General features: G+C 36.0%; 1 protein-coding gene across 5 annotated transcripts in view; it reads right to left on the minus strand.

Moving 5' to 3' along the window:
- Window positions 1-12,215, minus strand: part of PCGF5 (polycomb group ring finger 5) — a 140,124-nt gene that overhangs the window by 79,136 nt on the left and 48,773 nt on the right. For 4 of the 5 annotated variants that reach the window (XR_012477853.1, XR_012477854.1, XM_074233392.1 and 1 more), the window contains exon 3: window positions 8,750-8,920. The exons of the other annotated variant lie outside the window; for it this stretch is intronic. The gene's annotated coding sequence lies outside the window, so the exon portion shown is untranslated. The remainder of the gene's footprint in view (window positions 1-8,749; window positions 8,921-12,215) is intronic. 5 annotated transcript variants of the gene reach the window in all.

Here is a 12,215-nt window from a genome sequence, read left to right on the forward strand (position 1 = left end):
TCTTTTCCTTTTTGAATTACAAAAGAAAAAATTTTAATGGAATGCCCTCAAAAAGAGATAAAGCCAACTTCTGGTGAATGATATCCAATATGACATTTTCAAACTTTTGATAATTTCTTTATATTATATTTAATAATTAATTAATTCCTATATATTTGATGTACCAAAGAATAACATTCAACTAAAATAACAGATTTTAAAAAATGCATTTTCCTCTCTACAATGTAGCTTTCCTCCTCAGATATTCAAAAGCAAATGTTAAATTTCAATACAGGTTATTAATTTTTAGACTTTAAGATTAATCCATGAGATCTCAGACCTGTAAATTGTGACTTTCTTATATCTAAATATAAATTTTTCCTTTTTGTACAATTCAATTAAACAAATGTTTACTGAGTAACACAAAGAGGAAATATAAAGTTTAAATTATAAGTGGATGGGGCAGCTAGGTGGTATAGTAGATAAAAGCACCAGCCCTAGAGTCAGGAGTACCTGGGTTCAAATCTGGTCTCAGACACTTAATAATTACCTAGCTGTGTGGCCTTGGGCAAGCCACTTAACCCTGTTTGCCTTTCAAAAACCTAAAAAAAAAAAGTGGATAAGAGAAAATATTTGATACATGGGTATCAATCACCCACTTCAGTGAGAGGTTTGATGATGCTAACAGGTAAGGTCATCCAGAGGAAGCACTAGAGGAGACTTAAGAGAGGAAGTAACAATGGAATTGGGATATCACAAGCAGGAATTCCACAAAAAAAGTGAGGGAGCACATTTCAAGCATAGACAAAGCACAAAAACAGCAAGTGCAGGGTTTGTACCATGGACTATTTCTCTATCAAAATAAACCAGTTAATCCAGTGTCCTTCAATTCAAACATCTTCCCAATCCTTTGTCAAAGGGTAAAGGTGCCATTACAGTTTGGGTGACGTTCATTTTCATCACAAAGGCAAAGCTCCTATTCTTCTAAACTGAAAAGTATTTATCAAGGAATACCATAATATATATAATCATTTTGTCATTTTTCTCAGTCATGTCTGACTCCTCAGGACCCCACTTGGGGTTTTCTTAACAAAGATATTGGAGGGTTTCCCATTTGCTTCTCCAGCTCATTTTACATATAAGAAACTGAGAAACAAAGAGGATTAATTAAGTGACCTGACCAAAGTTACAAAGCTAGTGAATGCCTGTGGCTGGATCTGAACCCAGAAAAGGGAGTCTTCCAGACTCCAGGCCAAGATTCTTTCTACCCTGTCCACTGTACCACCTAGTTGCCCCATTAAACATGTGGGATGGATTGAAATAAGTGGAGAAATGGTAAAAGACCAGGATAAGCAAAAGTATTTGTTTCACTGTTAGTAATCCAAGAGAAGCAACATGATTTCTTTTTCATCTTTTTTTAGAAAGATTTTGTTTATTTTGAGTTTTACAATTTTCCCCATTCTTACTTCCCTCCCCCCACCCCCCACAGAAGGCATTCTGTTAGTCTTTACATTGTTTTCAGCAATGATTTTTTAAATAGATTTTCTTATAAAAGGATAAGAAATCACTCAACAAGCCTTTAATGTGAGTATTAGCTAATCAACAAGGATGCAAATACAAAAGAGAAACATTCCTTGTCTTCAAAGATCTTACCTTGTTAAAAAGCATTTATTTGATTATTGCCATTCTTAATGACAGAAAAGGGAGAAAAGGCAGAACTATTCAATTCTCCTTTTACTTAATTTTTGCCCAAGAAGATGGTGATTAAAACCATCAGGAATTAAAACCAAGAGAAGTGAGGCATTCATAGGAAAGCAACAAACCCTCTCAATAAATTCACAATACCTGATTTGTGCTATCAAGCCCAGAATTCTAAAAGAACTAGACAGGGGCTGACTGCTGAGCCTTTGACAAAACTGTGGGATAGCGGAGAGAAGTAGCAAGCCTGGAAAAAAGCAATTCTATACACATTTTCCAAAATAAAGAAGAGAGTAGAGACTACAAATTAAATTCATTTCTTATGTGGGAATCAAATGAGACAAGGGATATCAAGAGTTTTGCAAACCTTAAAACTATAGTATAAAGCTCTCCTCCTTATCTTACTATTACTATGGATACTATCAACACAATCAATACTACCAGAGTTCTAGAATATGTTACTAAAGGGATGATTATTCAACATTTTAAAAAGGAAATGGAGATCAAAAGGAGCCAACATTAGGATCATCAAAAGCTGATAAGGACAGAAAGACATCATATTCTTTTGCAACAGAGTTATTGAAATAGTATATAAGTGAAATGTGTATTAGAGTAAACCTAAACTATAGCTAGCTAAATTGCTAAAAAGCAATCTCTTATCCTTAAAAATAAAATGTAGGCTCAATGATACATTTAGATGTATTCAGAACCAGTTTAATGACTAGATCCAAAGAGTAGCAATTAATAGGACAAAGTCAACTTTCAGGAAAGCCTCTAGTAGAATGCCCTAGGGATCTATTTCCTTTTTGACCCTTGCTTCAACATGTTCATCAATGTCTTCTATGAAGGCATACATATCAAATTTTTATAAGTCTCAAATCTGGAAAGGAGAGTTAATATGATGTATTAGAGTGAGAAACAAAAAAAAATCTCAGTAAGACTGAATAATGGGCTGACTATAATAAGGTTCAATTTAAAGAGGGCAAATGTAAAATCCTGCATGTGGACTTAAAAAAATTAACTAGCATAAGACATTATTTCTCATTGCATGTTTTATATTTTAGTCAAACTGGCGTACCTACAGCAAGTAGACCACTGGGTCTTAGCATATGAGATCTAACATGCCTGTAATGTTCTTCCTCTCACCTCTTTTTTTACTAAAATCCTTAGATTCCTTGCCCCTCAATTGTCAGTATTTTTAGTTTATTGTGTGTATCTATGGCTTTCCTCAGACCTAAGGTTCTTGAGTTTAGGTTGTGCTTCATTTTCTATTTGTATCCCTAACACCTAAAATAGTACCAAAGACAGTACTAGTGCTTAATAATTCTTCTTGCTATTCCTCTTCAATCCACATCCCAGCTCCACACATTTCTTCATGCTTGGAATTCTCTCCCTCCTCATCTCTGCCTCCTGGTTTCCCTGGATTCCTTCAAGTCCCAGCTAAAACCCTATCTCCTATAAGAATTTTTGTGAGTCTCCTTTCATGCCTTCCTTTTAAGCTAATCTATACTGCCAAGTTAAAACTTGGATTTACACAGTTGTATTGTGACCTGCTTGAGTCAGGGGCTGTTTCTTATCTTTCTTCATCTCCCCAGCGTTTAACACAGAGTATGTAACATTCATAAATGCTTATCTCAAATTGAATTAACTACCAAAAAACCAAAACACCAAAACCAGTATGGATATAGCCTGTCAGATATTTTCAAATGAGTTTTGGATCTTAAATTGAATACTTCCAAAGTAGAGATCATTCTATTTTCTCAAAACCTTCCTTGCTTCTTAACTTGCCTATTTCTGTTGAGGTCACTACCATCCTCCCTATCATCTAAAAGCTTACAAGTTTGGCATGATCTGTGAGTTTTCCCTCTCCTTTCTAATGTCAAATCTAATTTGTTTCCATATCTTATCAATTCTATTTCGACTACACTTCTTGCATCCATCTCCATTTTTCTCCAATAACATCATGGTTTAGGCCCTCGCCTCTAGTCTGAACTCTTGCGAATGCCTCTTATTCTATTTCTCTGCTTTAAATCTATTCCAATTCTATGTTCCACAAAACTGACAAACTGATGTTCCTAAGCACAGGTCTGCCCCTGCACCTCTCCCAGCTATCTCTAGCATTTAAATACAAGTTCCTACACATTGAGACTCCTTCACAATTGGATCCAGACGGCCTTTCTTAGTTCATTATCTCTTTTACATACCCCACATTTCAGCCAAATTGGCTAACTTACTGTTCCCCTGAATATGACAGTCCATTTTCTCCCTCCAACCCTCCCTTAAATAGATGATTCAACTCTTTCCTCCTGTTCAATCCCTGTCCTGATGCCTGCTTACTAGTGGCCTGCCCTCCTCCATCCCCCACCTGTCAAAATCTTTGACTGAATTGACTTTTGACCTATTTTTCAATTTACTGAACTTTGTTCATGTTATTTCCCCTCTATGGGATATAAACTTCTTGGAGGCAAGCCTAGCATAGTATAATAAATGCTTATAGATTGAATAAGTGAAGCGCGACTGGCCAACAGTTCCTATAAAAAAGATGCTCATCGTTTTGTTTTTAAACAGACTATATAAACTTAGTGACCCGATATTGCAACATATAGCAGTGGACAACTGCTAATGTCATCTAAGGTGGGTGGAAAATTGTCCAGAATGTGGAAGAATATAGGGTCACTGCCCTCTGTCCTAGTCACAAAGAAATTTAGGGATTATTTTACATTTGGGGTACCATGTTTTGGGATGGGCATTGACAATCATCACTGACATGATGATGATACTGGAGAGCATGCTTTAATAACATATATATATATATATATATATATATATATATATATATGTTGGGGGCAGCTAGGTGGCGCAATGGATAAAGTACCGGCCCTGGAGTCAGGAGTACCTGGGTTCAAGTCCGGTCTCAGACATTTAATAATTACCTGTGTGGCCTTGGGCAAGCCACATAACCCCATTTGCCTTGTAAAAACCTAAAATAAATAAATAAATAATAACATATATGCTATATAGATATAGCTATAGATATTCATATACACACAAAGACCAAAAGGAGATGCTTAATCCATAAAACAGGAACTTCAGGAGATGAAAATGATAGCTGGTTTCAAGGATTTGAAGGGTTGTCACTTAAAAGATGTAGAAAGCAGAGGCAAAAAATGTTTTCATAAAGACCATCTACTTACAGCTGCCCCAAAGTAGGATTGCCTACCTCAGGGGGCCTTCAAGCAGAGATTGAATTATTGCTTCTCAGGGATGATATAAAATAGATTCCCTTTAGGTTTGGTTTGCACTATGATTGTCTTTGAGATCTTTAGCTCTAAAATGTGATTCTGTGATTTTATTCATGAAAAACAAAGCACATTAAACAAATACAAAGCACTATAATTTCTTATTAAAATTAGCATTATAATTTTTTCAAAGTTACTAAAGAATGCTTTTCCATGCAACCTTTTGAAATTTATATTTTAAATCAAATACAGTTAAATACTGTAATAAACAGTAAAGACTTGAAGTTCTACTGGAGAGAGCACAGGAGAGGTAATTGGAATAACTTGGTGAGACCTAGAACTAAGAAGCTGAAGGACAGTTCCACAAAAGGTGGAAATTAGGTGAGACCACAAAAGAGGATTATTAAAAGATATTAAACATTTATATTAAGACAAAATAGTAAGAGAAGGATGCAAATTATTTAAATTACTTTCAAATATATTAGGAAAAGAGGCAGATAATATTAAATTTTGTTCTCAGTTCATGGGAATGAAAACCTCACTAAAAATAGTGAAGAATAAAGGCTTTTCTATCTCACTGCCTTTTTTTGGTGGGGCAATGGCTAAAGTGACTTTCCCAAGATCACACAGCTAGTAAGTATCAAGGGTCTGAGACCAAATTTGAACTCAGGTCCTCTTGACCAGAACCAGTACTCTATTATCCATTGTACCATCTAGCTGTCCATACCTTACTGCTTTTGATAAAGATGTGTTCAGTTCACTAAAAAAAAATTAATGTGTCAGAAAAATAAATCAGCATTTTTTTTGGCCAAAGGATGAAAATAAAAATATAGTTAATCATCCAATAAATGATATATTCACATTAAAGAGGTCTTATAACAAGAGGATATGATCTAGAATTGCTGTTACATTCATTTTCGGTTTTATTTTTGGAGGTCAGGACAGATGGATAGAAGGAAGGAGAGCCAGAAGATCTAGTCCTACCATTAGCTCTATGCCTTAGGCAAGCCACTTAGTTTCTACAAAAAGGTTGTCTTCAACAGCTCTGCCAACCAGAGCTATTAGTTCTTTTCTATCACTCAGAATTTGTCTAAATTATATTTTGGAATTAGGTTGTTAGATACTAAATACACATGTGGGGGAATACATTTGGATAACTGTCAAAGAACTAGGAAGAAGATTATTCATAAGACTGTTTTGAAAATCTTATTGTAATCCCCCTAAGGAACAGAGGGAACCAGTTGTCAAACAAGTGGCCTAGCACAGACAGACAGACACACACACACACACACACACACACACACACACACACACACACAAAGCTTTGACTGAGTGTCAAAATATTGTTAACAGTAAGGACAATTAGTGAAACAAAGCTCAAAGGAGACTTTCCTGGAGACAATTTACTGGAGAACAAGAGTCCTCCAATCTCTTGGAAGCACTATTCTTCATATATAGGTCTTACTATGTGAATTTAAATTATTAATATAAGCTAACAATGTGACTTGCCACGTAAATACCTAATATATTAGATCAAATTAATAGAAGCATAGTATATAAATCAAGGGAGTATAGATAGCCACTTCATTTTGATCAGCTCACACCATACTCAGAGTATTAGTACAATACTCCAAAAGTCTTTCTCAAGGTACTTTAAAAAAAATAATAGAAAGCATTGGAAAATTGGATAGGAGAGCAACTAGGATAGATTAGATGCCTTCACAGGCTCCCTCTAAATCTAAAGCTTTTGTAAGGGATCTGGGAAGTTTTATATAAAGGCTGTTGAAATAAATGAAGATCTTTAACCCAGAGAGGAAAATACTGGGGGGGGTTGGGGTGGTAAATTGTGCATGGGGAGCGTTAATAGCTGTTTTAAAATAGCTGAAGGCCTATCATATGGAAAAGATATTAGCCTTTTATTGTCATGCTCAAGAGAGCAGTAAGAGAACTGTCACAGATGTTGGCACACTGTAAGAAAGAACTTCCCAGGATGAGAATGGCTGACTATGTGAAGGGGGCGCTTTGGTGATGACCACCTGGGTGGCATAGAGGCGTCTTCCTGCACCTCATCAGTTAGTCAGGCCAGAAACATATATTAAGCCCATACTATAGGTTAAGCTTTTTGTGTTAAATGTTGATATTAAAAAAAAAAAAAGCAAGACAGCCCCTACTCTCAAGGAGCTGGCAATATGATGGGGAGTGGGAGGGAATGAAGACATTGGCTGGGTACCCTCCTTAATTGAGGGAGCTGAAAGGAACTCTCCACTGTTCACCCCCACCCTGTGAGAGAGAGAAAGGATGGGGTCTCAGGGTCTTCCCACCCAGGAGGTAGGTGCCTGCAATCCTTTTCTCAGCCATTGTGAAATAAGAGTAAGACATCATGAGCCATTCCACAGGATGGTAGCAGGAGAAAGACTTAGAAGAGACTCCCTGCCAATAAGGAGGTGTGAACAAACATGGGAGGAGTAGACAGGAGGTAAGTATGTAGTAAATGAACCCTTAATTCTGCAGGTTCATGGCAAGAGTGGGCAGAGTTGAGGACAGGGATCCTACTCAGGGAGGACATCAGTTTGTGTGGTCACAGGCCTTTTGTTAATGACTATGTTTTATTTAAACTAAGTATTTTAAGAAGCTCATTTTGATAATATATAAAATTTGAAAATAGCTTCTTAATAGGAAAAGGTCAGAGATTTCACTATAAAGATTCTCTAAATCACTCAGTGTTATTCATGCATTAAAAACTTGCTCAAAAATTTGCCTGTTAAACCTTAGTAGAGATCTGGGTTGACATTTACTAGCTAAGTGAATTTATTCCTTCAAGTCCCTGAGTTTCTGTTTCCTTCTCAGTTCCATTAGGATAGTTACTCTGAGGACCAGAGGAGCTAGCCACAAACCTTTTCCTTACCTTGCAATATCCACATGTTAAGTGGAATAAGTTCCATTCCTAACATACCAATTTTGGATGAAGTGACTTACAGACCAAGGAAAGAAGGGACAAAAAGGGACAAAAACCTGCCTTGTAAAGCCAGTTCTGCTATGTTCCAGTTATGGAACTGGGGTAGGGACAGATGCTTCTCAGTGTCAAATTTCACAGAAACTTATAGTATGCTAGGAACTAGAATTTAAAGATCATTGAGCTCAACTTTATCTTTCAGACAAGATGAGAGCAAGCAAGCCAAGTTAAAGCAATGACTTGCCTAAAGTTCCATAGCTAGCTGGCAAAAGACCTCAGATTGGACAAAGGTGCTGATATATGCCAGTGTGTTAAAAAAAAGAGGGAGCTAGATTAAGTGATTTTTAAAGTCTCTCATAGATCTACAATTTAATAATTATTGGGTTAAGACAACCTCCCTCCCCAACCCAGTATTCTGGTGAGAGTGAGATACAGGAGTGGTAGGCGGCCCTAGATAACCATCATTCCTACTAGGACTTTGTTGGCCAATTTTAATTTCACCATCTTGATCCCCTGGCAGAAAGGAAGAGATTGTGTCTTAATCTCTAACAGGCAAAGCAAATGGTAATTCAATGGAGGTAAAAGAACCATTGCCAAGTCTTTTCCATGGAGAATAGATTATCAACTGTCCTTTTCCCTAAGCCAGGCTAGAAACAAAGATTCACAGAACAGGGAAAAAGAATAATAGACAAAAAAAAATTCTCTTGATAACCACAAAGCCTCCCATTTCTGTCTTCATTTTCTGTCCCAAAGACACACAAATAACTTCCCTGTAATACTTGGGTGGAGGTGTTTTCCCATTCCACCTGGGAATTAGTGATGGTGACACTGAGAGAACAGAGAGGGTTTCAAGTTGAATGCTATCTGCTTAAATACTTACAGATAATGCTGCAGTTGCCCTGACAACTGGAGATCATGGTGAAGATCTGTCTATATGTCAAATCCAGCCTCACCATGGCCAGCTTCATCAATCTGGATCCTGGTGTGAGGAGAGTCCCTGGAAGACAGGGTGGTGAGAGATCACCATCCCATCTCCTTTGAAAGACAGCAGCTGCAACAAGAGAGGGCAGATTTTGAAATTAAGGACACTGCAGCTGCTGCAACTGGATGTGGCCTGATATCCCAAGAAGGAGGAAAGAAACCTGCAACTCTAAACAAAGGAGCTTAATGGGCAACAGGTACTGATTGGTTTGTTACAAACTTGGAGGAATGAATGCTCAATTAAGCTTCTCCAAGTTTGCAGATCTGTTACAGAGCAAAAATGAAGTCTTGCACTACTTCCTAGAACATATCCAGATCAAATTTAGTTTATTGATTAATGTTGATAAATCCTATGTCAAAGAGCAGATTTTAGCATTGAAAATTACCAGATTCACATAGAATTAAACCATTTATTTTAATTGTTTTTGTATTTGTTCCTATACCAAGGATAAGTACCTATGTCTACAGATATACAGATTTATGTATATAAAGACAGAAGTAATTTGATGATTTCAAGTATACATTATAGAGGCATATTTCATCAAGAACTGGGGCTCCCTGAGATTAATTATAATGAGATTCTCTTCCACATCACAGTTAAAAGATGTCTGTCACTAATAGATGCCAAAATATATGGAACTCAATTATTAAAGATTTGTGAGACACTATTAAAGAATTTTCCAAATTTAGAGTCTATCATCTGTTTCTCAGTTCAGGTGGATTATTACTAATTTCAGCACCTAAGTCTAATTCTCCATATTATCATTTCATTTGACCTACAGGAGAAAAATTATGTGCTTTTTTTCTTTACTTTTCATGCTGTGAGTAAAGTTAAGATTTTATGGACTTCTTTCCACAAGTGAAATGGAATATTTAGATTTTTGATCAATGTGAATTTTCAGTCTTAATAAGGATAAACAAGTTGCTATTTCAGTATAAACTGGAACTTTTGTTTTATGGATTCTTTAGAAATAATGATATTTATATAGAACAAGCCACATATTTTTGGCTTGCAGGCATTATGGAAATTTGTTTTTCTTGACTGCATATTGGTTATAAGGATTTTATTTGGAAGGGGGTGGAGAGAAAAATATGCTTGGAAATGGAAAAAATAATTCAAATATTATTTAAAAAATTAAAAATGAGAAATAACAGTCTTTTCTTCCAGATTGCCATTGCTCATAATCAAGCTACTTTTATTGCACCACATTTAGGTTCTGTTTAACTTACTCATACATTAAATTAAAATATGGGCCTCTATTCCAAGCCCTTTCCCTTTAGTTTTTAACAACTTTGGGATTCCATAATTACATAGAATTCCACACACACACAGAAATCCCCAACAAGGGCTTCTGTTGTCATATATAATTTGATTAATATCATTTTGTAATTTTAAAAAAGTATATATTTAGAAAGACCAAAGATATTTTATATGAATTTCAAAATCTCTAAGTTCTTCTTTAGCTTCATTATTGTACATGCCATTTTCCCTTTTATTAGCTTTATTTCATACTTAAAAGCAATCTTTTTACATTCATTCATTCATTCATTCATTCATTCAATAAACATTAATTAACCATCTTCTATGGAGCAGGTATTGTGATGGAAACTGGGTATAAAAAAAGAGGCAAAGCACAGTCCCTCCCCTCAAAAGGCTTCCAGTCTAATGGAGATACAACATGCCAATAAACAGATCCAAAGCAAGTTAGGTACAGGATGAGTAGGAAGCAATTAAGAGAGGGAAGACAATGGAATTCAAAGGAATTGGGGATGACTCCTGGACAAGATGAGTTTATTTAGTTTATTTATTTAGTTGAGACTCAAAGGAAGCCAGGGAGGTCAGTAGTCAGGTGAAAAGGGAGAGCAAGGCAGGAGTGAGGGACAGACAGAAAAATAGCCTCAAGAGGAGAGATGGAACAGCCAGGAGCCCTGCGTCATTTCATGGAAGACTACATTGAGGAAATAAGTTGTGAGAACACTGTAAAGATAGGAGGGATTTATATAATAACGGGCTTTGAAGGCCAAAACAGCATTTGGTATTTGCTTCTGGAGGCAAGGGGAACCACTGGAGTTTTTACATGTCAGGTACTACAGAAATTCAAGCTCCTGTTAACTCATCCTTCAAAATATTCCAAATTTTCTGATTCCCTTCCATTCTTACTCTAATCCTCTCTTATCTCACCATGGATTACAATAGCCTCCTAATTTATCTTCCAGCCTCCAATCTCTCCCAACTCCAATTTATCCTTTTAATATATATAGTTCACAGATTAATCTACTGTAAATATCAATTGCATGATTACATCACTCTCCATCAAGTAAGATAACAAGTCAACAAAGCATTTCTTAAGTCATCATGCTAAGCACTGGAAAAATTATATATATTATATAGGAAACCATGATTGTTCTTTATTGCCTATTTGAAAACGTCCAAACTCCTCTCTTTAGAATTCAAAGCTCTCCATCCACTGCTTTGGTATCACTTTCCTGATCCACCTCAGCAGACAGCTGTGTCTCACTCTGAAATTTCCTTGGATTTATTTTTGTATTTACTTGGTATATATTTTGATATATTTATGCAGTTTTTAAGACAATTTTCTGCCTTCAAGAAATTTATGTTTATTTTATTTTTGTCTTTGTATTTTCTTGCCTGGCTCACAGGAGACATTACTAAGTACTTGGGAGTTTATTGTCTGCAACACTACTTTGCAGAATTTTTATGAAAATCATGTGAAAATAATGCATTTAGGATACTATGTCTATAAAAGGCTACATAAATAGTAACAGTATATTGCAAAGAACCAACCAAATACAAAGTATTAGTACTCCTGAATCAAACTGCCTGGATACTATAGTTAAAAGGTTAGGGCTTGGAAAATCAGAAAAGGGAGACAGAGTCAAAGATGTCATAGACTTAGAATAGCTGATTCATTACTATCTCATTAGTAATTATCTGATAGATTGGTCACTCATTTGTGCTGGTACTCTCACCTCTAGTACAAATTGCAACTTATCAATGTCTTCCCATTCTGAAATTCTTTTCTTTGTTTTTCTGTAAATTTTCCACTAAAGAAAGATTTTTTTTTAGGTTTTTGCAAGGTAAGTGGGGTTAAGTGGCTTGCCCAAGGCCACACAGCTAGGTAATGATTAAGTGTCAGAGACCGGATTTGAACCCAGGTACTCCTGACTCTAGGGCTGGTGCTTCATCCACTGCACCACCTGGCTGCCCCTAAAGAAAGATTTTAAGAGCTTCCTGTATGTTTTTTTTTCTCTCCTGATCACAGAAGTTTGCTCTTGGAGGTCAAAGACTTTGCCCTTTATTTCTTATGTATTCCTTGTTATTTTCTTTCTTTTTTTCATTTTTG

This window comes from Macrotis lagotis, chromosome 4 (assembly GCF_037893015.1).
Source record: "Macrotis lagotis isolate mMagLag1 chromosome 4, bilby.v1.9.chrom.fasta, whole genome shotgun sequence".
Taxonomy (NCBI): Eukaryota; Metazoa; Chordata; class Mammalia; order Peramelemorphia; family Peramelidae; genus Macrotis; species Macrotis lagotis.